Source organism: Oncorhynchus kisutch, linkage group LG13 (genome assembly GCF_002021735.2).
Source record: "Oncorhynchus kisutch isolate 150728-3 linkage group LG13, Okis_V2, whole genome shotgun sequence".
NCBI classification, from domain to species: Eukaryota; Metazoa; Chordata; class Actinopteri; order Salmoniformes; family Salmonidae; genus Oncorhynchus; species Oncorhynchus kisutch.
In genome coordinates, this window is record NC_034186.2 from 7,842,649 (window position 1) to 7,870,191 (window position 27,543).

Genomic DNA, 27,543 nt, shown 5'->3' on the forward strand with positions numbered 1-27,543 from the left:
TGTTCTACTCTGTTCTGCTCTGGTTTGTTCTATTGTGGTTTGTTCTGTTCTGGTCTGTTCTGCTCTGCTCAACTTTGCTCTGTTCTGTTCTGCTCTGTTTTGCTCTGGTTTGTTCTTTTCTACTCTGTTCTGCTCTGTTTTGTTCTGGTTTGTTCTAATCTGGTTCGTTCTGTTCTGCTATGTTCTACTCTGTTCTGCTCTGTTCTGCTCTGGCTTGTTCTATTCTGGTTTGTTCTGCTCTGCTCTGTTCTTTTCAACTCTGCTCTGTTCTGTTCTGCTCAACTTTGCTCTGTTCTGCTCTTGTCTGTTCTGCTCAACTCTGCTCTGGTCTGTTCTGCTCAGCTTTGCTCTGTTCTGTTCTGCTCTGCTCTGTTCTGGCCTGTCCTGCTCTGGTTTGTTCTGTACTACTCTGTTCTGCTCTGGTTTGTTCTGTTCTGCTCTGCTCAACTTTGCTCTGTTCTGCTCTGCTCTGTTCTGTTCCGTTCTGCTCTGTTCTGTTCTGTTCTGTTCTGCTCAACTCTGCTCTGCTCTGGTCTGGTCTGTTCTGCTCTGCTCTGTTCTGTTCTGTTCTGCTCAACTCTGTTCTGTTCTGCTCTGGTTTGTTCTGTTCTAGTCTGGTTTGTTCTGTTCTGCTCTACTCTGTTCTGCTCTGTACTACTCTGTTCTGCTCTGATTTGTTCTGTTCTGCTCTGCTCAACTTTGCTCTGTTCTGCTCTGCTCTGTTCTGTTCCGTTCTGCTCTGTTCTGTTCTGCTCAACTCTGTTCTGTTCTGCTCTGGTTTGTTCTGTTCTAGTCTGGTCTGGTCTGTTCTGCTCTGTTCTGTTCTGCTCAACTCTGTTCTGTTCTGCTCTGGTTTGTTCTGTTCTAGTCTGGTTTGTTCTGTTCTGCTCTACTCTGCTCTGGTCTGTTCTGCTCTGTTCTGCTCAGCTCTGCTCTGGTCTGATCTGCTCTACACTGGTCTGTTCTGCTCAACTCTGTTCTGCTCTACGCTGGTCTGGTCTGTTCTGCTCAACTCTATTCTGCTCAACTCTGGTCTGTTCTGCTCAAATCTGTTCTGCTCTACGCTGGTCTGGTCTGTTCTGCTCAACTCTGTTCTGCTGTACTCTGTTCTGCTCTGCTCAACTTTGCTCTGTTCTGTTCAGCTCAACTCTGTTCTGCTCAACTCTGTTCAACTTTGTTCTGCTCTGCTCTGCTCTATTTTACTCTGATCTGTTCTGCTCTGTTCTGCTCTACTCTGCTCTGGTCTGTTCTGCTCTGTTCTGCTCAGCTCTGCTCTGCTCTGGTCTGTTCTGCTCTACGCTGGTCTGGTCTGTTCTGCTCAACTCTGTTCTGCTCTACGCTGGTCTGTTCTCCTCAACTCTTGTCTGCTCAACTCTGTTCTGCTCTGCTCAACTTTTCTCTGTTCTGTTCAGCTCAACTCTGTTCTGCTCAACTCTGTTCAGCTCAACTCTGTTCTGCTCAACTCTGTTCAGCTCAACTCTGTTCAGCTCAACTCTGATCTGCTCAACTTTGCTCTGTTCTGCTCTGTTGTACTCTGTTCTGTTCTGCTCAACTCTGTTCTGTTCTGCTTTGTTCTGTTCTGCTCAACTCTGCTCTGTTCTGTTCTGCTCAACTCTGCTCTGTTCTGCTCTGTTTTTTTTCTGTTCTACTCTGGTTTGTTCTGGTTTGTTCTGTTCTGGTCTGTTCTGGTTTGTTCTGTTCTACATTGGTCTGGTTTGTTCTGTTCTGTTCTGCTCTACTCTGGTCTGGTTTGTTCTGTTCTATTCTGGTTTGTTCTGGTTTGTTCGGTTCTGGTCTTTTCTGCTCTACTCTGGTCTGGTTTGTTCTGTTCTGTTCTGGATTGTTCTGTTCTGCTCTGGTTTGTTCTGTTCTGTTCTGGTTTGTTCTGTTCTACACTGTTCTGTTCTGTTCTGTTCTTGTTTGTTCTGCTCTACTCTGGTCTGGTTTGTTCTGTTCTGTTCTGGGTTGTTCTGTTCTGGTTTGTTCTGTTCTGCTCAATTCTGCTCTGTTCTGCTCTGTTCTTTTCTGCTCAACTCTGCTCAGGTTTTGCTCTGTTTTGTTCTGTTTTGTTCTGTTCTACTCTGATCTGGTCTGTGAACTGCTAATCTAGTTGGTTATCATTGCCAGGCTCTACAGTCTGTGGCGGTGAGGTGTTAAAGAGTAACATATATTTGACCCTGCAGCGATGCTGCCGCCCGGGCCTCAATGGATGTCCGCAATAACTCACCCTCCTGTCTGTGCATGTCTTTCCATGTGTGTGTATGTGCAGACGTGTCTGCGTGTTCGAAAGGTATCGTCATGGCTACCGATCCCCAGATATCTAAATCAGGGGTTCTGCTCTACTCTGTTCTGCTCTGTTCTGTTCTGCTCAACTCTGCTCTGTTCTGCTCTGTTCTGCTCTACTCTGTTCTGCTCTGTTCTGTTCTGCTCAACTCTGCTCAGGTTTTGCTCTGCTCTGTTCTGCTCTGTTCTGTTCTGCTCAACTCTGCTCTGTTCTGCTCTGTTCTGTTCTGCTCTACTCTGTTCTGCTCTGTTCTGTTCTGCTCAACTCTGCTCAGGTTTTGCTCTGTTCTGTTCTGGTTTGTTCTGTTCTACTCTGATCTGGTCTGTGAACTGCTAATCTAGTTGGTTATCATTGCCAGGCTCTACAGTCTGTGGCGGTGAGGTGTTAAACAGTAACATATATCTGACCCTGCAGCGCTGCTGCCGCCCGGGCCTCAATGGATGTCCGCAATAACTCACCCACCTGTCTGTTGGCTCCGTTCGAAATGGCACCCTATTCCCTATATAATGCACTACTTTTATCCAGAGCTCCCCTATATAGTGCACTACATTTATCCAGAGCTCTGTGGCACCCTATTCCCTATATAATGCACTACTTTTATCCAGAGCTCTGTGGCACCCTATTCCCTATATAATGCACTACTTTTATCCAGAGCTCTGTGGCACCCTATTCCCTATATAATGCACTACTTTTATCCAGAGCTCTGTGGCACCCTATTCCCTATATAGTGCACTACTTTTATCCAGAGCTCTGTGGCACCCTATTCCATATATAATGCACTACTTTTATCCAGAGCTCTGTGGCACCCTATTCCCTATATAATGCACTACTTTTATCCAGAGCTCTGTGGCACCCTATTCCCTATATAGTGCACTACTTTTATCCAGAGCTCTGTGGCACCCTATTCCCTATATAGTGCACTACATTTAGCCATATCCCTGTGTTACAATGTGTTCCCGGGGGTGGGTAGAGTACAGAAAAATCTGTAATTAAGTAAAAGTCCTGTTACTTTGAGTGTAATTTACTCAAGGAAAGTAACCCTGTTAAGAACTGACTCAAGTAGGAATCAAATGGATCCGGTTGGAAAACTACTTCAGTAGTACCAACACATTGAGTTTGGGCATTTTTGGAAAACCTCATGGTAAACTTTGGCAACAAACACAAAGGACAACTGATTTGACATGAATGTATTATTTAAGCCTGTCAGCACCATGACCAGCACCATGACCAGCATCATGACCAGCACCATGACCAGCATCATGACCAGCACCATGACCAGCACCATGACCAGCATCATGACAAGCATCATGACCAGCATCATGACCAGCACCATGACCAGCACCATGACCAGCATCATGACCAGCACCATGACCAGCACCATGACCAGCATCATGACCAGCATCATGACCAGCACCATGACCAGCATCATGACCAGCACCATGACCAGCATCATGACCAGCACCATGACCAGCACAATGACCAGCACCATGACCAGCACCATGACTAGCACCACCTGTTGACAGTGAACCTCAGAGAAAAACTCACAATAGTATTTTGACAGAAGAACATGAAAAGCTATTCATAACATGGCATTCGTATGTAGTAGCAAGAGACCATTGTGTTTGGCTTGCGTTTTTTCTGTATCCTACTATATGCTACAATGTACAGCAAAACAAATGCCGACCCGATTGATACAAATCATCATGATATCATTCTGCCAGGTACAGTACCTTGCAAATGTATTCATCCCCCTTGGCTTTTTCCCTTTTTTGTTGCATTACAACCTGTAATTTAAATTGATTTTTATTTGGGTTTCATGTAATGGACATATACAAAATAGTCCAAATTGGTGAAGTGAAATGAAAAAAATTATTTGTTTCAAAAATGTTTAAAAAAAATATTAAATTGAAAAGTTGATGTGTGCATATGTATTCACCCCCTTTGCTATGAAGCCCCTAAATAAGATCTGGTCCAATTACCTTCAGAAGTCACATAATTAGTTCAATGATGTCCACCTGTGTACAATCTAAGTGTCACATGATCTGTCACATGATCTCAGTATATATACACCTGTTCTGAAAGCCCCCAGGGTCTGCAACACCACTAAGCAAGGGGCACCACCAAGCAAGCGGCACCATGAAGACCAAGGAGCTCTCCAAACAGGTCAGGGACAAAGTTGTGGAGAAGTGCAGATCATGGTTGGTTTATTAAAAAAAATCAGAAACTTTGAACATCCCACGGAGCACCATTAAATCCATTATTAAAAGATGGAGAGAATATGGCACCAGAATAAACCTGCCAAGAGTGGGCTGCCCACCAAAACTCACGGACCAGGCCAGAAGGGAATTATTCAGAGAGGCAAAAAAGAGACCAAAGATAACCCTGAAGGAGCTGCAAAGTTCCACAGCGGAGATTGGAGTATCTGTCCGTAGGACCACTTTAAGCCGTACACTCATCAGAGCTGGGCTATACGGAAGAGTGGCCAGAAAAAAGACATTGCTTAAAGAAAAAAATAAGCAAACATGTTTGGTGTTCACCAAAAGGCATGTGGGAGAATCCCCAAACATATGGAAGGAGGTACTCCGGGCAGATTTAGCTTTTTGGCAATCAAGGAAAACGCTATGTCTGGCGCAAATCCAACACCTCTCATCACCCCGAGAACACAATCCCTGAATACCATCCATGTTTTTCATCGGCAGGGACTTTGAAACTGGTCAGAATTGAAGGAATGATGGATGGCGCTAAATACAGGAAAATTATTGAGTGAAACCTGTTTCAGTCTTCCAGAGATTTGAAACTGGGACGGAGGTTCACCTTCCAGCAGGACAATGACCCTAAGCATACTGCTAAAGCAACACCTCAAGTGGTTTAAGGGGAAACATTTAAATGTCTTGGAATGGCCTAGTCAAAGCCCAGACCTCAATCCAATTGAGAATCTGTGGCATGACTTAAAGATTGCTGTACACCAGTGGAACCCATCCAACTTGAAGGAACTGGAGCAGTTTTGCCTTGAAGAATGAGCAAAAACCCAGTGGTTAGATGTACCAAGCTTATAAAGACATACCCCAACATACTTGCAGCTGTAATTGCTGCAAAAGGTGGCTCTACAAAGTATTGACTTTGGGGGGGGCGGGGGTGAATAGTTATGCACGCTTGTCTTATTTGTTTGTTTCACAATAAAAAATATTTAGCATCTTCAAAGTGGCAGGCATCAATCAATCAATCACATGTATGTATAAATCCCTTCTTACATCAGCTGATGTCACAAAGTGCTGTACAGAAATCCAGCCTAAAACACCAAACAGCAAGCAATGCAGGTGCAGATGCACGATGGCTAGGAAAAACTCCCTAGATAGGCCAGAACCTAGGAAGAAACCTAGAGAGGAACCAGGCTATGAGGGGTGGCCAGTCCTCTTCTGGCTGTGCCGGGTGGAGATTATAACAGAACATGGCCAAGATGTTCAAATGTTCATAGATGACCAGCAGGGTCAAATAATAATAATCACAGTGGTTGTCACAGGGTGCAACAGGTCAGCACCTCAGGAGTAAATGTCAGATGGCTTTTCATAGCCGATGATTCAGAGTATCTCTACTGCTCCTGCTGTCTCTAGAGAGTTGAAAACAGCTGGTCTGGGTCAGGTAGCTCGTCCGGTGAACAGGTCAGGGTTCCATAGTCGCGGGCAGAACAGTTGAAACTGGAGCAGCAGCACGACCAGGTGTACTGGGGACAGGAAGGAGTCATCAGGCCAGGTATTCCTGAGGCATGGTCCTAGGGCTCAGGTCCTCCTAGAGAGAGAGAGAGAGAGAGAGAGAGAGAGAGAGAGAGAGAGAAAGAAAGAAAGAAAGAAAGAAAGAAAGAAAGAAAGAAAGAAAGAAAGAAAGAAAGAAAGAAAGAAAGAAAGAAAGAAAGAAAGAAAGAAAGAAAGAAAGAAAGAAAGAAAGAAAGAAAGAATGAATGAATGAATGAAAGAGAGAATTAGAGAAAGCATACTTAAATTCACAAAGGACATCGGATAAGACAGGAGAAATACTAAAGATATAACAGACTGACCCTACCCCCCGAAACATAAACTACTGCAGCATAAATACTGGAGGCTGAGACAGGAGGGGTCAGGAGACACTACACTACTGAAGAGATGAGTCTTCAATAAAGACTATAAATAAATAAAGACTTAAAGGTTGATGGATAGGCAGACCATTCCATAAGAATGGAGCTCTATAGGAGAAAGCCCTGCCCTCCAGCTGTTTGCTTAGAAATTCTAGGGACAGTAATGAGGCCTGCATCTTGTGACCGTAGCGTACGTGTAGGTAGGTACGGCAGGGTCAAATTGGAAAGATGGGTTGAAGCAAGCCCATGTAATGCTTTGTAGGTTAGCAGTAAAAAATCAGCCTTAGCAGGAAGCCAGTGTAGGGAGGCTCACACTGGAGTAATATGATCACATTTTGGATCTAGTCAAGATTCTAGCAGCCGTGTTTAGCACTAACTGAAGTTTATTCAGTGCTTTATCCGGGTAGCCGGAATGTAGAGCATTGCAGTAGTCTAACCTAGAAGTGACAAAAGCATGGATTAATTTGTCTGCATCATTTTTGGACAGAAAATGTCTGATTTTTGCAATGTTAAGTAGATGGAAAAAAGCTGTCCTTGAAACAGTCTTGATATGTTCGTCAAAAGAGAGATCAGGGTCCAGAGTAACGCCGAGGTCCTTCACAGTTTTATTTGAGACGACTGTAAAACCATCAAGATTAACTGTCAGATTCAACAGAATATCTCTTTGTTTCTTGGGACCTAGAACAAGCATCTCTGTTTTTGCTCCAGCTCCTTCAAGTTGGATGGGTTCAAATCAACTGTAAATGTCCGTGTTCCTCAAGGCTCCGTTTTAGGACCACTATTGTTTTCACTATATATTTTACCTCTTGATGATGTCGTTCAGAAACATAATGTTACCTTTCAATGCTATGCGGATGACACACAGCTGTACATTTCAATGAAACATGGTGAAGCCCCAAAATGGTCCTCCATGGAATCCTATGTTTCAAACACAGGATGGTTGTCAGAGGACAAACCATCCACAGAGACAAACGGATATCTTTCCGACAGATAAGATCTAAACCAAGCCAGAACTTGTCCGCGTAGACCAATTTGGGTTTCCATGTTGTGTAAATCAAATGATACAAACCCCCAAGAAATACATTTTAATTTCAGGTTGCATTGCAACAAAAGAGGGAAAATGCCAAGGGGGGGTGAATACTTTCACAAGCCACTGTGGGTCTACTTTGCAGTCAATTTGGAATTTTGGGGGGGGAAAGCATTCGAAAATGTCATTCAAACAGCACATGATGACTGAATTTAACCAAGACATTTTACTGGTAGTTATCATACGTTTAAATATCTTCCCTACCTACCCTACCCCTGTCGTTCTTTTGTGAGCTGCTCCACGAACCACCAGTTCAGAGTTGCGGGCTCGTGCTGCCCGACAGATGATCGCCTATTCCGCCCAGGCTACGTATGTGTATGTGAGAAATAATCAACATAACAAACTAACAGCTTCAGGAAGTCATCTGTTTTTTTCATCAATTATATAAACCTATATTGAAAATAGATTTATTAACATGTTTTTTTCCCCCACCTTGCCCAAGCGGGCCACGGACAGGGATGATTGACTGGCCTGGAGGGTTTCCAAAACCTCACCGCGGGCAGCCCTTTGTCAGCCATGCAACATAATATGTAATAATACACATGTATGTACCTGAAGGGATTTGGTGAAATGTAACGGAGTAAAAAGGAAGTTACTTCGTAAGAGTACAAGTACAGCCCACAGACAGTACAGCTCACTGACAGTACAGCCCACAGACAGTAACTAGAACAGTCCTAGTTCCTCCAGACAGTACAGCCCACAGACAGTACCTAGAACAGTACTAGTTCCTCCAGACAGTACAGCCCACAGACAGTACCTAGAACAGTACTAGTTCCTGCAGACAGTACCTAGAACAGTACTAGTTCCTCCAGACAGTACAGCCCACAGACAGTAACTAGAACAGTACTAGTTCCTCCAGACAGTACAGCCCACAGACAGTAACTAGAACAGTACTAGTTCCTCCAGACAGTACTAGTTCCTCCAGACAGTACAGCCCACAGACAGTAACTAGAACAGTACTAGTTCCTCCAGGCAGTACTAGTTCCTCCAGACAGTACAGCCCACAGACAGTACAGCCCACTGACAGTACAGCCCACAGACAGTAACTAGAACAGTACTAGTTCCTCCGGACAGTACTAGTTCCTCCAGACAGTACAGCCCACAGACAGTACCTAGAACAGTACTAGTTCCTGCAGACAGTACCTAGAACAGTACTAGTTCCTCCAGACAGTACAGCCCACAGACAGTAACTAGAACAGTACTAGTTCCTCCAGACAGTACAGCCCACAGACAGTAACTAGAACAGTACTAGTTCCTCCAGACAGTACTAGTTCCTCCAGACAGTACAGCCCACAGACAGTAACTAGAACAGTACTAGTTCCTCCAGGCAGTACTAGTTCCTCCAGACAGTACAGCCCACAGACAGTACAGCCCACTGACAGTACAGCCCACAGACAGTAACTAGAACAGTACTAGTTCCTCCGGACAGTACTAGTTCCTCCAGACAGTACCTAGAACAGTACTAGTTCCTCCAGACAGTACAACCCACAGACAGTACCTAGAACAGTACTAGTTCCTCCAGACAGTACAGCCCACAGACAGTACCTAGAAGAGTACTAGTTCCTCCAGACAGTACAGCCCACAGACAGTAACTAATTCCTCCAGAACAGTACTAGTTCCTCCAGACAGTACAGCCCACAGACAGTAACTAGAACAGTCCTAGTTCCTCCAGACACTACCTAGAACAGTACTAGTTCCTCCAGACAGTACTAGTTCCTCCAGACAGTACCTAGAACAGTACTAGTTCCTCCAGACAGTACCTAGAACAGTACTAGTTCCTCCAGACAGTACAGCCCGCAGACAGTAACTAGAACAGTACTAGTTCCTCCAGTCAGTACAGCCCACAGACAGTAACTAGAACCGTACTTGTTCCTCCAGACAGTACAGCCCACAGACAGTAACTAGAACAGTACTAGTACCTCCAGACAGTACTAGTTCCTCCAGACAGTACAGCCCGCAGACAGTAACTAGAACAGTACTAGTTCCTCCAGACAGTAACTACAACAGTACTAGTTCCTCCAGATAGTACTTGTTCCTCCAGACAGTACAGCCCACAGACAGTTCCTCCAGACAGTAACTACAACAGTACTAGTTCCTCCAGACAGTAACTAGAACAGTACTAGTTCCTCCAGAAAGACTAGTTCCTCCAGACAGTACTTGTTCCTCCAGACAGTACAGCCCACAGACAGTAACTAGAACAGTACTAGTTCCTCCAGACAGTACTAGTTCCTCCACAGAGTACTAGTTCCTCCAGACAGTCCTAGCTCCTCCAGACAGTACTTGCTCCTCCAGACAGTACAGCCCACAGAGAGTAATTAGACCAGTACTAGTTCCTCCAGACAGTACTAGTTCCTCCAGACAGCAACTAGAAGAGTACTAGTTCCTCCAGACAGTACTAGTTCCTCCAGACAGTACTAGTTCCTCCAGACAGCAACTAGAAGAGTACTAGTTCCTCCAGACAGTAACTACAACAGTACTAGTTCCTCCAGACAGCAACTAGAAGAGTACTAGTTCCTCCAGACAGTACTAGTTCCTCCAGACAGTACTAGTTCCTCCAGACAGTAACTACAACAGTACTAGTTCCTCCAGACAGTACTAGTTCCTCCAGACAGTACTAGTTCCTCCAGACAGTACAGCCCACAGACAGTAACTAGAACAGTACTAGTTCCTCCAGACAGTACTAGTTCCTCCACAGAGTACTAGTTCCTCCAAACAGTCCTAGCTCCTCCAGACAGTACTTGCTCCTCCAGACAGTACAGCCCACAGAGAGTAATTAGACCAGTACTAGTTCCTCCAGACAGTACTAGTTCCTCCAGACAGCAACTAGAAGAGTACTAGTTCCTCCAGACAGTACTAGTTCCTCCAGACAGTACTAGTTCCTCCAGACAGCAACTAGAAGAGTACTAGTTCCTCCAGACAGTAACTACAACAGTACTAGTTCCTCCAGACAGTAACTACAACAGTACTAGTTCCTCCAGACAGTACTAGTTCCTCCAGACAGCAACTAGAAGAGTACTAGTTCCTCCAGACAGTACTAGTTCTCCAGACAGTACTAGTTCCTCCAGACAGTACTAGTTCCTCCAGACAGTACTAGTTCCTCCAGACAGTACTAGTTCCTCCAGACAGTACTAGTTCCTCCAGACAGCAACTAGAAGAGTACTAGTTCCTCCAGACAGTACTAGTTCCTCCAGACAGTACTAGTTCCTCCAGACAGCAACTAGAAGAGTACTAGTTCCTCCAGACAGTAACTACAACAGTACTAGTTCCTCCAGACAGCAACTAGAAGAGTACTAGTTCCTCCAGACAGTACTAGTTCCTCCAGACAGTACTAGTTCCTCCAGACAGTAACTACAACAGTACTAGTTCCTCCAGACAGTACTAGTTCCTCCAGACAGTACTAGTTCCTCCAGACAGTACAGCCCACAGACAGTAACTAGAACAGTACTAGTTCCTCCAGACAGTACTAGTTCCTCCACAGAGTACTAGTTCCTCCAAACAGTCCTAGCTCCTCCAGACAGTACTTGCTCCTCCAGACAGTACAGCCCACAGAGAGTAATTAGACCAGTACTAGTTCCTCCAGACAGTACTAGTTCCTCCAGACAGCAACTAGAAGAGTACTAGTTCCTCCAGACAGTACTAGTTCCTCCAGACAGTACTAGTTCCTCCAGACAGCAACTAGAAGAGTACTAGTTCCTCCAGACAGTACCTACAACAGTACTAGTTCCTCCAGACAGTAACTACAACAGTACTAGTTCCTCCAGACAGTACTAGTTCCTCCAGACAGCAACTAGAAGAGTACTAGTTCCTCCAGACAGTACTAGTTCCTCCAGACAGTACTAGTTCCTCCAGACAGCAACTAGAAGAGTACTAGTTCCTCCAGACAGTAACTAGAACAGTACTAGTTCCTCCAGAGGGACTAGTTCCTCCAGACAGTACTAGTTCCTCCAGACAGTACTAGTTCCTCCAGACAGTACTAGTTCCTCCAGACAGCAACTAGAAGCGTACTAGTTCCTCCAGACAGTAACTAGAACAGTACTAGTTCCTCCAGAGGGACTAGTTCCTCCAGACAGTACTAGTTCCTCCAGACAGTACTAGTTCCTCCAGACAGTACTAGTTCCTCCAGACAGCAACTACAACAGTACTAACTAACTAGAAGAGTACTAGTTCCTCCAGACAGTACTAGTTCCTCCAGACAGTACTTGTTCCTCCAGACAGTACAGCCCGCAGACAGTAACTAGAACAGTACTAGTTCCTCCAGACAGTAACTACAACAGTACTAGTTCCTCCAGACAGTACTAGTTCCTCCACAGAGTACTAGTTCCTCCAGACAGTCCTAGCTCCTCCAGACAGTACTTGCTCCTCCAGACAGTACAGCCCACAGAGAGTAATTAGACCAGTACTAGTTCCTCCAGACAGTACTAGTTCCTCCAGACAGCAACTAGAAGAGTACTAGTTCCTCCAGACAGCAACTAGAAGAGTACTAGTTCCTCCAGACAGTACTAGTTCCTCCAGACAGCAACTAGAAGAGTACTAGTTCCTCCAGACAGTACTAGTTCCTCCAGACAGTACTAGTTCCTCCAGACAGTACTAGTTCCTCCAGACAGTACTAGTTCCTCCAGACAGTACTAGTTCCTCCAGACAGTAACTAGAAGAGTACTAGTTCCTCCAGACAGTACTAGTTCCTCCAGACAGTACTAGTTCCTCCAGACAGTACTAGCTCCTCCAGACAGTACTAGTTCCTCCAGACAGAACAGCCCACAGAGAGTAACTAGAAGAGTACTAGTCCCTCCAGACAGTACTAGCTCCTCCAGACAGTACTAGTTCCTCCAGTCAGTACCTATACCAGTAATAGTTCCTCCAGACAGTACTAGTTCCTCCAGACAGTACTAGTTCCTCCAGACAGTAATATTTCCTCCAGACAGTAATAGTATCCCCCCCCAAAATAATGATAATCACCCGCTGGCCAAATTTGGGTCACCTATTGAGGAACCCTGCCCTACATAGTGCACTACCCTTGGCCCAAGCCATAATTCAGATCTGCCACCTATCTCCACGGCACACCGCTCCCTACTCAAATCCCATGCCACATCATCATGATCCACCCCAGAGAATGATCTACAGCCTCAGGTTTCCATTCTAAAGACGTCTTGTGTTTCTTGCCTCCCACTCTATCCATCTGAATGGGAATCACACCTGGCTTGGCCTTCAAGTGTTGAGGTGAGGGCATCCTATTGTATCTCTTACTGTAATTTATAGGCTGGCACAGTACTGGGATTCCTGTGTCTCTGAGGAGTGTTATGAGTGGCGGGTAGTGGGGTTAGTGTGGCTGGGTCTGGGCCTGTGGAGGGAGGGAAGGATGGAGAGAGCGAGAGAGAGAGGGAGGGAGGGAGGGAGAGAGCGAGAGAGGGAGGGAGAAAGAGAGAGAGAGCGAGAGAGGGAGGGAGAGGGAGAGAGCGAGAGAGGGAGAGAGAGAGAGAGGGAGGGAGAAAGAGAGAGAGGGAGGGAGAAAGAGAGGGAGAGAGAGGGAGGGAGAAAGAGAGGGAGAGAGAGAGAGAGAGAGAGAGAGAGAGAGAGTAAAGCAGGGAAGGGATCAAAGAGCTGGGCCTTGGCGGTGGATTCCCAGATGTGAGCGTGGAGTGCCGTGCGGCACGGTGACGAGGCCTCTGGGAGTTCCCTCTGCGAAGCCCGGCCATATTTCTAACCCATCAGTCACAGTGACCTGCGGCTCTGGTTACAGCGCTACGGTTTGTGTCTGTGTGTGTGTGCTTTTGTGTGTCTGTGTGTGTAACATTACATCCAGGGCCACAGGAGTATAGAGTGTCTGTCGTCTGGACAGACACTCCCCTTGGTATAGCAACATTCCCCAGGAACACGTCACTGTGATGATCCAGAGGTTATCCCCCAGCCCTGTCGCCCTGAGTTACCCCCAGCCCTGTCGCCCTGAGTTACCCCCAGCCCTATCGCTCTGAGTTACCCCCAGCCTTTACCCCCAGCCCTATCGCTCTGAGTTACCCCCAGCCTTTACCCCCAGCCCTGTCGCCCTGAGTTACCCAAAGCCTTTACCCCCAGCCCTGTCATCCTAAGTTACCCCCAGTCCTGTCGCCCTGAGTTACCCCCAGCCCTGTCGCCCTGAGTTTCCCCCAGCCTTTACCCCCAGCCCTGTCACCCTGAGTTACCCCCAGCCCTGTCGCCCTGAGTTACCCCCAGCCCTGTCATCCTGAGTTACCCCCAGTCCTGTCGCCCTGAGTTACCCCCAGCCCTGTCGCCCTGAGTTACCCCCAGCCTTTACCCCCAGCCCTGTCGCCCTGAGTTACCCCCAGCCTGTCATCCTGAGTTACCCCAAGCCCAGTCGCCCTGAGTTACCCCCAGCCTTTACCCCCAGCCCTGTCGCCCTGAGTTACCCCCAGCCCTGTTGCCCTGAGTTACCCCCAGCCCTGTCGCCCTGAGTTACCGTCAGCCCTGTCGCCCTGAGTTACCCCCAGCCTTTACCCCCAGCCATGTCGCCCTGAGTTACCCCCAGCCCTGTCGCCCTGAGTTACCCCCAGCCTTTACCCCCAGCCCTGTCGCCCTGAGTTACCCCCAGCCCTGTCGCCCTGAGTTACCCCCAGCCCTGTCATCCTGAGTTACCCCCAGTCCTGTCGCCCTGAGTTACCACCAGCCCTGTCGCCCTGAGTTACCCCCAGCCTTTACCCCCAGCCCTGTCGCCCTGAGTTACCCCCAGCCTGTCATCCTGAGTTACCCCCAGCCCTGTCGCCCTGAGTTACCCCCAGCCCTGTCGCCCTGAGTTACCCCCAGCCCTGTCGCCCTGAGTTACCCCCAGCCCTGTCGCCCTGAGTTACCCTCAGCCCTGTCACCCTGAGTTAGCCCCAGCCTTTACCCCCAGCCATGTCGCCCTGAGTTACCCCCAGCCTTTACCCCCAGCCCTGTCGCCCTGAGTTACCCCCAGCCTTTACCCCCAGCCCTGTCGCCCTGAGTTACCCCCAGCTTTTACCCCCAGCCCTGTCGCCCTGAGTTACCCCCAGCCTTATCGCCTTGAGTTACCCCCAGCCTTTACCCCCAGCCCTGTCGCCCTGAGTTACCCCAGTCCTGTCACCCTGAGTTATCCCCAGCCCTGTCGCTCTGAGTTACCCCCAGCCTTTACCCCCAGCCCTGTCGCCCTGAGTTACCCCCAGCCCTGTCGCCCTGAGTTACCCCCAGCCTGTCATCCTGAGTTACCCCCAGCCCTGTCGCCCTGAGTTACCCCCAGCCTTTACCCCCAGCCTTGTCGCCCTGAGTTACCCCCAGCCCTGTCGCCCTGAGTTACCCTCAGCCCTGTCGCCCTGAGTTACCCCCAGCCTTAACCCCCAGCCTTGTCACCCTGAGTTACCCCCAGCCCTATAGCCCTGAGTTACCCCCAGCCTTTACCCCCAGCCCTGTCGCCCTGAGTTACCCCCAGCCTTTACCCCCAGCCCTGTCGCCCTGAGTTACCCCCAGCCCTGTTGCCCTGAGTTACCCCCAGCCCTGTCGCCCTGAGTTACCCCCAGCCCTGTCGCCCTGAGTTACCCCCAGCCCTGTCGCCCTGAGTTACCCTCAGCCCTGTCACCCTGAGTTAGCCCCAGCCTTTACCCCCAGCCATGTCGCCCTGAGTTACCCCCAGCCTTTACCCCCAGCCCTGTCGCCCTGAGTTACCCCCAGCCTTTACCCCCAGCCCTGTCGCCCTGAGTTACCCCCAGCTTTTACCCCCAGCCCTGTCGCCCTGAGTTACCCCCAGCCTTATCGCCTTGAGTTACCCCCAGCCTTTACCCCCAGCCCTGTCGCCCTGAGTTACCCCAGTCCTGTCACCCTGAGTTATCCCCAGCCCTGTCGCTCTGAGTTACCCCCAGCCTTTACCCCCAGCCCTGTCGCCCTGAGTTACCCCCAGCCCTGTCGCCCTGAGTTACCCCCAGCCTGTCATCCTGAGTTACCCCCAGCCCTGTCGCCCTGAGTTACCCCCAGCCTTTACCCCCAGCCTTGTCGCCCTGAGTTACCCCCAGCCCTGTCGCCCTGAGTTACCCTCAGCCCTGTCGCCCTGAGTTACCCCCAGCCTTTACCCCCAGCCTTGTCACCCTGAGTTACCCCCAGCCCTATAGCCCTGAGTTACCCCCAGTCTTTACCCCCAGCCCTGTCGCCCTGAGTTACCCCCAGCCTTTACCCCCAGCCCTGTCGCCCTGAGTTACCCCCAGCCCTGTCGACCTGAGTTACCCCCAGCCTTATCGCCCTGAGTTACCCCCAGCCTTGTCGCCCTGAGTTACCCCCAGCCCTGTCGCCCTGAGTTACCCCCAGCCTGTCATCCTGAGTTACCCCCAGCCCTGTCGCCCTGAGTTACCCCCAGCCTTTACCCCCAGCCTTGTCGCCCTGAGTTACCCCCAGCCCTGTCGCCCTGAGTTACCCTCAGCCCTGTCGCCCTGAGTTACCCCCAGCCTTTACCCCCAGCCTTGTCGCCCTGAGTTACCCCCAGCCCTATAGCCCTGAGTTACCCCCAGCCTTTACCCCCAGCCCTGTCGCCCTGAGTTACCCCCAGCCTTATCGCCCTGAGTTACCCCCAGCCTTGTCGCCCTGAGTTACCCCCAGCCCTGTCGCCCTGAGTTACCCCCAGCCTTTACCCCCAGCCTTGTCGCCCTGAGTTACCCCCAGCCCTGTCGCCCTGAGTTACCCTCAGCCCTGTCGCCCTGAGTTACCCCCAGCCTTTACCCCCAGCCTTGTCGCCCTGAGTTACCCCCAGCCCTATAGCCCTGATTTACCCCCAGCCTTTACCCCCAGCCCTGTCGCTCTGAGTTACCCCCAGCCTTATCGCCCTGAGTTACCCCCAGCCTTGTCGCCCTGAGTTACCCCCAGCCCTGTCGCCCTGAGTTACCCCCAGCCTGTCATCCTGAGTTACCCCCAGCCCTGTCGCCCTGAGTTACCCCCAGCCTTTACCCCCAGCCTTGTCGCCCTGAGTTACCACCAGCCCTGTCGCCCTGAGTTACCCTCAGCCCTGTCGCCCTGAGTTACCCCCAGCCTTTACCCCCAGCCTTGTCGCCCTGAGTTACCCCCAGCCCTATAGCCCTGAGTTACCCCCAGCCTTTACCCCCAGCCCTGTCGCCCTGAGTTACCCCCAGCCTTTACCCCCAGCCCTGTCACCCTGAGTTACCTCCAGCCTTTACCCCCCAGCCCTGTCACCCTGAGTTACCCCCAGCCTTTACCCCCAGCCCTGTCGCCCTGAGTTACCCCCAGCCCTGTCGCCCTGAGTTACCCCCAGCCTGTCATCCTGAGTTACCCCCAGCCCTGTCGCCCTGAGTTACCCCCAGCCTTTACCCCAGCCCTGTCACCCTGAGTTACCCCCAGCCCTGTCGCCCTGAGTTACCCTCAGCCCTGTCGCCCTGAGTTACCCCCAGCCTTTACCCCCAGCCCTGTCACCCTGAGTTACCCCCAGCCTTTACCCCCAGCCCTGTCGCCCTGAGTTACCCCCAGCCCTGTCGCCCTGAGTTACCCTCAGCCCTGTCGCCCTGAGTTACCCCCAGCCTTTACCCCCAGCCTTGTCACCCTGAGTTACCCCCAGCCCTATAGCCCTGAGTTACCCCCAGCCTTTACCCCCAGCCCTGTCGCCCTGAGTTACCCCCAGCCTTTTCCCCCCAGCCCTGTCGCCCTGAGTTACCCCCAGCCTTATCGCCCTGAGTTACCCCCAGCCTTTACCCCCAGCTCTGTCGCCCTGAGTTATCCCCAGCCCTGTCGCCCTAAGTTACCCCCAGCCTTTACCCCCAGCTCTGTCGCCCTGAGTTATCCCCAGCCCTGTCGCCCTGAGTTACCCCCAGCCCTATCGCCCTGAGTTACCCCCAGCCTTTACCCCCAGCCCTGTCGCCCTGATTTACCCCCAGCCCTGTCATCCTGAGTTACCCCCAATCCTGTCGCCCTGAGTTACCCCCAGCCCTGTTGCCCTGAGTTACCCTTTACCCCCAGCCCTGTCGCCCTGAGTTACCCTTTACCCCCAGCCCTGTCACCCTGAGTTACCCCTTAGCCCCAGACCTGTCGCCCTGAGTTACCCCTAGCCTTAGCCCCAGCCTAGTCGCCCTGAGTTACCCCTAGCCTTACCCCCAGCCCTATCGCCCTGAGTTACCCCTAGCCTAAGCCCCAGCCCAGTCGCCCTGAGTTACCCCTAGCCTTAGCCCCAGCCTAGTCACCCTGAGTTACCCCTAGCCTTACACCCAGCCCTATCGCCCTGAGTTACCCCTAGCCTTAGCCCCAGCTCTGTCGCCCTGAGTTACCCCTAGCCTTAGCCCCAGCTCTGTCGTCCTGAGATACCCCTAGCCTTAGCCCCAGCTCTGTCGCCCTAAGTTACCCCTAGCCTTAGCCCCAGCCCTGTCGCCCTGAGTTACCCCTAGCCTTGGCCCCAGCCCAGTCTCCCTGAGTTACCCCTAGCCCCAGCCCTGTCGCCCTGAGTTACCCCCAGCCCTATCGCCCTGAGTTACCCCTAGCCTTAGCCCCAGCTCTGTCGCCCTGAGTTACCCCTAGCCCCAGCCCTGTCGCCCTGAGTTACCCCCAGCCTTTACCCCCAGCCCTGTCGCCCTGAGTTACCCCCAGCCTTTACCCCCAGCCCTGTCGCCCTGAGTTACCCCCAGCCTTTACCCCCAGCCTTGTCGCCCTGAGTTACCCCCAGCCCTGTCGCCCTGAGTTACCCCCAGCCCTGTCGCCCTGAGTTACCCTCCGCCCTGTCGCCCTGAGTTACCCCCAGCCTTTACCCCCAGCCTTGTCACCCTGAGTTACCCCCAGCCCTGTCGCCCTGAGTTACCCCCAGCCTTTACCCCCAGCCCTGTCGCCCTGAGTTACCCCCAGCCTTTACCCCCAGCCCTGTCGCCCTGAGTTACCCCCAGCCTTATCGCCCGGAGTTACCCCCAGCCTTTACCCCCAGCCCTGTCACCCTGAGTTACCCCCAGCCCTATCGCCCTGATTTACCCCCAGCCTTTACCCCCAGCCCTGTCGCCCTGAGTTACCCCCAGCCCTGTCGCCCTGAGTTACCCCCAGCCCTATCGCCCTGAGTTACCCCTAGCCTTAGCCCCAGCTCTGTCGCCCTGAGTTACCCCTAGCCCCAGCCCTGTCGCCCTGAGTTACCCCTAGCCTTAGCCCCAGCCCTGTCGCCCTGAGTTACCCCTAGCATTAGCCCCAGCTCTGTCGCCCTGAGTTACCCCTAGCCCCAGCCCTGTCGCCCTGAGTTACCCCTAGCCTTAGCCCCAGCCCTGTCGCCCTGAGTTACCCCTAGCATTAGCCCCAGCCCAGTCGCCCTGAGTTACCCCTAGCCCCAGCCCTGTCGCCCTGAGTTACCCCTAGCCTTAGCCCCAGCCCTATCGCCCTGAGTTACCCCTAGCCTTAGCCCCAGTCCAGTCGCCCTGAGTTACCCCTAGCCTTAACCCCAGCTCTGTCGCCCTGAGTTACCCCTAGCCTTAGCCCCAGCCCTGTCGCCCTGAGTTACACCTAGCCTTAGCCCCAGCCTAGTCGCCCTGAGTTACCCCTAGCCTTAGCCCCAGTCCAGTCGCCCTGAGTTACCCCTAGCCTTAGCCCCAGCCTAGTCGCCCTGAGTTACCCCTAGCCTTAGCCCCAGCCTAGTCGCCCTGAGTTACCCCTAGCCTTAGCCCCAGCCCTGTCGCCCTGAGTTACCCCCTAGCCTTAGCCCCAGCTTAGTTGCCCTGAGTTACCCCTAGCCTTAGCCCCAGCCCTGTCGCCCTGAGTTACCCCTAGCCTTAGCCCCAGCCCTGCCGCCCTGATTTACCCCTAGCCTTAGCCCTGTCGCCCTGTCGCCCTGAGTTACACCTAGCCTTAGCCCCAGCCTAGTCGCCCTGAGTTACCCCCTAGCCTTAGCCCCAGTCCAGTCGCCCTGAGTTACCCCTAGCCTTAGCCCCAGCCTATGTTGAGGATGCACTGATGGCCAAATGCAATGCTATCTTTGTGTATATCGTACACCCTCAGTTTCAATGAGCTGGAGGGCTCTGCCCAGGGCCCAGCCGTGGGCCAGCCACCCCAACGGAGGAAAGGCCTGGAAGACAAGAGGCAAAACAGGAAGGAAGAAAGGTCTTACATGTAGCCTGAATTAACCATTATATTAGGACCACTGGCCTGACTGGCTCCAACAGACCTTCAGCATTAATCATTCTATTAGGACCACTGGCCTGACTGGCTCCAACAGACCTTCAGCATTAATCATTATATTAGGACCACTGGCCTGACTGGCTCTAACAGACCTTCAGCATGAATCATTCTATTAGGACCACTGGCCTGACTGGCTCTAACAGACCTTCAGCATTAATCATTCTATTCCGACCACTGGCCTGACTGGCTCTAACAGACCTTCAGCATTAATCATTATATTAGGACCACTGGCCTGACTGGCTCTAACATACCTTCAGCATTAATCATTCTATTAGGACCACTGGCCTTGCTGGCTCTAACAGACCTTCAGCATTAATCATTCTATTAGGACCACTGGCCTGACTGGCTCTAACAGACCTTCAGCATGAATCATTCTATTAGGACCACTGGCCTGACTGGCTCTAACAGACCTTCAGCATGAATCATTCTATTAGGACCACTGGCCTGACTGGCTCTAACAGACCTTCAGCATGAATCATTCTATTAGGACCACTGGCCTGACTGGCTCTAACAGACCTTCAGCATTAACCATTCTATTAGGACCACTGGCCTGACTGGCTCTAACAGACCTTCAGCATTAATCATTCTATTAGGACCACAGGCCTGACTGGCTCTAACAGACTTTCAGCATTAATCATTCTATTAGGACCACTGGCCTGACTGGCTCTAACAGACCTTCAGCATTAACCATTCTATTAGGACCACTGGCCTGACTGGCTCTAACAGACCTTCAGCATTAACCATTCTATTAGGACCACTGGCCTGACTGGCTCCAACAGACCTTCAGCCACAACACTGAGACTTCCACTGAACAGAAAGTTGAGTAGAGTAGGTCCTTATGAGTCTCTATTGAAAACCCTTTTCAGGGAATTGTTATGATGCTGCTCTGGGTCTCAGGAAATCAAATGAATTACAGTGGGAGAAGGAGAGTCAAATAAATAGTCTAGACCTGTAACTACTGCATGACAATGCATCCCTAACAATAACGTGACCGATTGTAACCCGTCTGAGAAGCCAGAGAAAGAGGTGAAACCACAGCGTTTATATCATGTCTGTTTTTAGTCGACATTAAACTGAGGGCCAGGAGTTACCTCGTGACCTGACATGGAAAAACTCTCAGCCCTTGTTAAAGCCTGTTGAATAATTAGGACCCAGAGATGGTACAGTAAATTGAATAATTAGGACCAAGAGATGGTACAGTAAATTGAATAATTAGGACCAAGAGATGTACAGTAAATTGATTAATTAGGACCCCGAGATGGTACAGTAAATTGAATAATTAGGACCCAGAGATGGTACAGTAAATTGAATAATAAGGACCCAGAGATGGTACAGTAAATTGAATAATTAGGACCCAGAGATGGTACAGTAAATTGATTAATTAGGACCCAGAGATGGTACAGTAAATTGAATAATTAGGACCCAGAGATGGTACAGTAAATTGAATAATTAGGACCCAGAGATGGTACAGTAAATTGAATAATTAGGACCCAGAGATGGTACAGTAAATTGAATAATTAGGACCCAGAGATGGTACAGTAAATTGATTAATTAGGACCCAGAGATGGTACAGTAAATTGCATAATTAGGACCCAGAGATGGTACAGTAAATTGAATAATTAGGACCCAGAGATGGTACAGTAAATTGCATAATAAGGACCCAGAGATGGTACAGTAAATTGAATAATTAGGACCCAGAGATGGTACAGTAAATTGAATAATTAGGACCCAGAGATGGTACAGTAAATTGATTAATTAGCACCCAGAGATGGTACAGTAAATTGAATAATTAGGACCCAGAGATGGTACAGTAAATTGATTAATTAGCACCCAGAGATGGTACAGTAAATTGAATAATTAGGACCCAGAGATGGTACAGTAAATTGCATAATAAGGACCCAGAGATGGTACAGTAAATTGCCTAATTAGGACCCAGAGAGTGTACAGTAAATTGCATAATTAGGACCCAGAGATGGTACAGTAAATTGAATAATTAGGACCCAGAGATGGTACAGTAAATTGATTAATTAGCACCCAGAGATGGTACAGTAAATTGAATAATTAGGACCCAGAGATGGTACAGTAAATTTATTAATTAGGACCCAGAGATGGTACAGTAAATTGAATAATAGGGACCCAGAAATGGTACAGTACATTGAATAATTAGGACCCAGAGATGGTACAGTAATTGCATAATTAGGTTGCATCACATATTCATGAGGAAATCCTGAACCTAACCATAATTCACCCATCAGTCCAGTGTGGTAGGACAAGTCCTGTGGGGCGGTATGCCATGTGTGTGGAGTCCAGCTGAACCTCACATAGCTTTTAGTAGTTCAGACGCGTGAGTTTACGGTCACTATTTACAACCTTCAGAAATCACACTGACGTTCATAGCTGTGGGCCATCAGCCTGGCTGTTTTGAAGTCACACTTTACGGGTGAGCATGAATAGAATCCAATTACTAACAAATGTGTGAGTGTGTGTTAGAGAGAGAAAAAAAAGAGGGAGAGAGAAAAGAGAAAAGAGAGAGAAAGAGAAGAGAGAGAATAACCTTTAGCTATTGTTATCTGTAATGGTTTTCTATGCTGATATTTACTCTGGCTGTCCTCTAACTTTCCCTCCCTCCATGTCTCTCTCTCTGATGTGTCAGCAGTCAGAGTGTATAGTTTGACAGGGCCAAAGAGAGCCAGGCAATATTTAGAGTGAAATGTCTAAAGTGAGTTCCTCAGGGAGAGAGGGAGAGAGAGGGGAGAGGGGAGAGGGGAGAGGGAGAGAGGGGAGAGGGAGAGAGGGGAGAGAGGGAGAGAGGAGAGAGGAGAGAGAGAGAGAGAGAGAGAGAGAGAGAGAGAGAGAGAGAGAGAGAGAGAGAGAGAGAGAGAGAGAGAAGAAGGCCAGAATATCTCTGGTATCTATAGTCTGTATTATCTAAGTGTAAGAGCTCAGACACACCAATAGCGTTTGAAGACTGAAAGTACTTAGCACCTCCGAAGGTAATTATCACACCGAGTGCGCACCGATTTTACTTGTAGAATCTTGTGAAAAATGTTGGCAGTCAAACATCTACAGCTGGTAGTCCCTAAAACTTAGCGCGCTGAATGATTGGCACACCAATGCTAGATCCGTATTGGGTGGGATGTGTGCTATGCCCGAACTGCATTCGGTATTCTCCATAAGGAAACAGTTATTTTATATTATCTAAGTATAAGTAAATGTACGCAGGTGTAGACACTGCGGTTGACCCGTGCTTATAGTACACGTCAGAACTTACTTAGGATGTTCCGATCACACTTGAGATTGAGTTTTGTGGTTTGGATTTGACTTTTGAGAGTGTATAGTTGAAGCATTTTTGAAAGATTTGGTTAGGCTGCGGGCTGGCTACGATACCCTAGCAGCTTTGGTTAGGCTGCGGGCTGGCTACGATACCCTAGCAGCTTTGGTTAGGCTGCGGGCTGGCTACGATACCCTAGCAGCTTTGGTTAGGCTGCGGGCTGGCTACGATACCCTAGCAGCTTTGGTTAGGCTGCGGGCTGGCTACGATACCCTAGCAGCTTTGGTTAGGCTGCGGGCTGGCTACGATACCCTAGCAGCTTTGGTTAGGCTGCGGGCTGGCTACGATACCCTAGCAGCTTTGGTTAGGCTGCGGGCTGGCTACGATACCCTAGCAACTTTGGTTAAACGGCTGCGGGCTGGCTACGATACCCTAGCAGCTTTGGTTAGGCTGAGGGCTGGCTACGATACCCTAGCAGCTTTGGTTAGGCTGCGGGCTGGCTACGATACCCTAGCAGCTTTGGTTAGGCTGGCTACGATACCCTAGCAGCTTTGGTTAGGCCGCGGGCTGGCTACGATACCCTAGCAGCTTTGGTTAGGCTGCGGGCTGGCTACGATACCCGAGCAGCTTTGGTTAGGCCGCGGGCTGGCTACGATACCCTAGCAGCTTTGGTTAGGCTGCGGGCTGGCTACGATACCCTAGCAGCTTTGGTTAGGCTGGCTACGATACCCTAGCAGCTTTGGTTAGGCTGGCTACGATACCCTAGCAGCTTTGGTTAGGCTGCGGGCTGGCTACGATACCCTAGCAGCTTTGGTTAAACGGCTGCGGGCTGGCTACGATACCCTAGCAGCTTTGGTTAGGCTGCGGGCTGGCTACGATACCCTAGCAGCTTTGGTTAGGCTGCGGGCTGGCTACGATACCCTAGCAGCTTTGGTTAGGCTGGCTACGATACCCTAGCAACTTTGGTTAAACGGCCGCGGGCTGGCTACGATACCCTAGCAGCTTTGGTTAAGCTGGCTACGATACCCTAGCAGCTTTGGTTAGGCTGCGGGCTGGCTACGATACCCGAGCAGCTTTTCTACCATATAGCTTGGGATGGAAGTGTTCCCTTCATCCATTCTAAATCTAAAAATGCCAAGGAACCAACTGAAAAGGACACCCACTATGACAGCTCTGTGACCTTTGACCCCCTCAGTTCTAACGCTCATCGCTGACCCGTAACAGTGTGATTAGCAACGGGGAAATAACTACATTCCCCAACTGGTGCTAATTGATACTGTAATGTTAATTGATACTGTAATGCTAATTGATACTGTAGTGCTAATTGATACTGTAATGTTACTGTAATGTTAATTGATACTGTAATGTTAATGTTACTGTAATGTTAATTGATACAGTAATGTTAATTGATGCTGGAATGTTAATTGTTATTGTAATGTTAATTGATACAGTAATGTTAATTGATACAGTAATGTTAATTGATACTGTAATGTTAATTGATACTGTATTGTTAATTGTTATTGTAATGTTAATTGATACTGTGATGTTAATGTCACAGATTGGGGAAATATTGCCAGTCACTGTAGACACTGTTTTGTTCATAGACTTTAATTCACTACTTGTGTTAGACAACAAGCACTGCAGGACATCACATGCAAGGGGCCAATATAGCTCAGTGGAGGCTGCTGAGGGGAGGACAGCTCATAATAATGTCTGGAATGGAGTCAATGGAATGGTACCAAGCATATGGTTTCCATGTGGCTGATACCATTCCGTTGACTCCATTCCAGCCGTTACTATGTGCCGTTCTCCCTCAGCAGCCTCCACTGCTCAAGTGTCTTGGTATTTTGGCACTGCTCAATTCACTAAGGGGGACAGATCCCTCAGTTTTGATCACGGAGCTGCCCAGTCACATCTGTGTTGTTGTAACCATGTACACCATGTAAAATAAGACATAAATGAAGCATATTACACCAGTACAGAACAGCTTTCTATTGGGACGAGAACCAGATCAGACCTGCCCTCTCCATTTTTTAAAATCTCTTTTTGACATTCTCTCGCTCTCTTTTGGTTCCTGCTGTCTCTTCCCTTCTCTCTGATCCTGCTCTCTCTTCCCCTCTTCCCCTCTCTTTCTCTCTCTCTTTCTCTCTTTCCCCCCCCCCCCCTCTCTCTCTCTCTTCCCCTCTTCCCCTCTCTTTCTCTCTCTCTCTCTGTTCTTGCTCTCTCTTCCCCCCTCTCTCTCTCTTTCTCTCTCTCTCTCTCTCTCTGTTCTTGCTCTCTTTTCCCTTATCTCTCCTCCCTCTTTCTGAGAATCAGATGTCTTTCAGTATGGCAGACCTGGCTGTGGAGAGTTCAGCCAAGTAAGAGCTGTCTGTCCTGGAGAAGAGAAGAGAAGGGGGAAGAAGGGGAATGGATGGTGGCAGATGCCTGAGCGATCCGTCAGATGATACACAACAGATGGCTCAATATTCTGCCGTCTGTTTTAAAGAACCACACGGACCGACTACGACGAGGGCAGACCACGGGGGGGGGGGGGGGGGGGGGCAAGGCAGCTCGATGGATAGGACTCGCACACACACACACACACAGAACACTCTTTGTACGATGAGAAAAACCTAGGATTCCTTATGTCCTTGTTCTGAGTCTCTTTGTGGATATTACACATGGCTCTTTATTTCCTCTGCTTCTGTGCAGGTAAATTCATTAAATGCTCAGGAACTTTGGCGACTACTAAGTATTTGAAACCTCCCCGTTTCGGGCTGGATTTGCCAATGAGTACGGTTACATGCACACAATAATGATAATAATAATGACAATAACAATAATGCGATTATTATGGATAGTTTAATTAAAAACGTTTACATGCTTTGCAAGAAGAACGATTCCCCTTAATAATCCTGTTTCCATGGACACAGCTGAAATCAGGCTACCTGATGGCACTCTGATGAATGCAGAACATCAATAAGAATAACAGAATACTACCACATGTTATTATTGGGAAGCATATTCTGATTCTGAGTTAGGACATAAAGTTTGTATGTGAAAACTACTTCTAAGACATAGTTCAGTAGGTCAGTAGTTCAGTAGTCAGTAGTTCAGTAGCTCAGTAAGTTAGTAGGTTAGTAGTTCAGTAGTTCAGTAACTCAGTAGCTCAATAGTTCAGTAACTCAGTTGTTCAGCAGTTCAGTAACTCAGTAGTTCAGTAGTTCAGTAACTCAGTAACTCAGTAGTTCAGTAACCCAGTAGTTCAGTAACCCAGTAGTTCAGTAGCTCAGTAGTAGTGGTTCTGGCTCAAGTCTGACCAATCATTGTGGTTGTAGCTCAGAAACTCAGCAGTTCAGTAGTAGTTCAGTAACTCAGTAGTTCAGTAACTCAGTAGTTCAGTAACTCAGTAGTTCAGTAGCTCAGTAGTTCAGTAACTCAGTAGTTCAGCAACTCAGTAGTTCAGTAGTTCAGTAGCTCAGTAGTTCAGTAACTCAGTAGTTCAGTAGTTCAGTAGTTCAGTAACTCAGTAGTTCAGTAACTCAGTAGTTCAGTAGTTCAGTAGCTCGGTAGTTCAGTAACTCAGTAGTTCAGTAACTCAGTAGTTCAGTAACTCAGTAGTTCAGGAGCTCAGTAGTTCAGTAGTTCAGTAACTCAGTTGTTCAGTAACTCAGTAGTTCAGTAGTTCAGTAACTCAGTAGTTCAGTAACTCAGTAGTTCAGTAGTTCAGTAACTCAGTAGTTCAGTAACTCAGTAGTTCAGTAACTCAGTAGTTCAGTAGCTCAGTAGTTCAGTAACTCAGTAGTTCAGCAACTCAGTAGTTCAGTAGTTCAGTAGCTCAGTAGTTCAGTAACTCAGTAGTTCAGTAGTTCAGTAGTTCAGTAACTCAGTAGTTCAGTAACTCAGTAGTTCAGTAGTTCAGTAGCTCAGTAGTTCAGTAACTCAGTAGTTCAGTAACTCAGTAGTTCAGTAACTCAGTAGTTCAGTAGTTCAGTAACTCAGTTGTTCAGTAACTCAGTAGTTCAGTAGTTCAGTAACTCAGTAGTTCAGTAACTCAGTAGTTCAGTAGTTCAGTAACTCAGTAGTTCAGTAACTCAGTAGTTCAGTAGTTCAGTAACTCAGTAGTTCAGTAACTCAGTAGTTCAGTAACTCAGTAGTTCAGTAGCTCAGTAGTTCAGTAGTTCAGTAGCTCAGTTGTTCAGCAGTTCAGTAACTCAGTAGTTCAGTAGTTCAGTAACTCAGTAGTTCAGTAACTCAGTAGTTCAGTAGCTCAGTAGTTCAGTAACTCAGTTGTTCAGTAACTCAGATGTTCAGTAACTCAGTAGTTCAGTAGCTCAGTTGCTTAGGGTGAAGGGATTCACAGCCATGGCCTCTATAGGCATGTTACAGGACTGGATAAGAACCTATAACCCTGTGATGTCATCTGCACTGACAGCAGCTGACATGTTTACAGGTTACCATCCACATTTGTGAGCTTGCAGGACAGAGGCCTGCTGTGCCACCGGCTAGGTGGTCACATGAACAATCAGTCAGAATTATATGTTCGTCCATGTTTGTCAAACGTCCAATTTTTTTGTTGTTGCAAACATCAAAACTTTAGAATCAGAGGGCAGATGCTTACGCCCGTCCACAATCCCTGTCCACAACACCCTAGCAGAATAGGAACCTACTTAAAG

The 27,543-nt window shown here is 49.1% G+C and overlaps 1 protein-coding gene across 2 annotated transcripts in view; it reads left to right on the forward strand.

Moving 5' to 3' along the window:
* Positions 1-27,543, forward strand: part of anos1b (anosmin 1b) — a 180,056-nt gene that overhangs the window by 79,071 nt on the left and 73,442 nt on the right. The gene's annotated exons all lie outside the window — the stretch shown is intronic.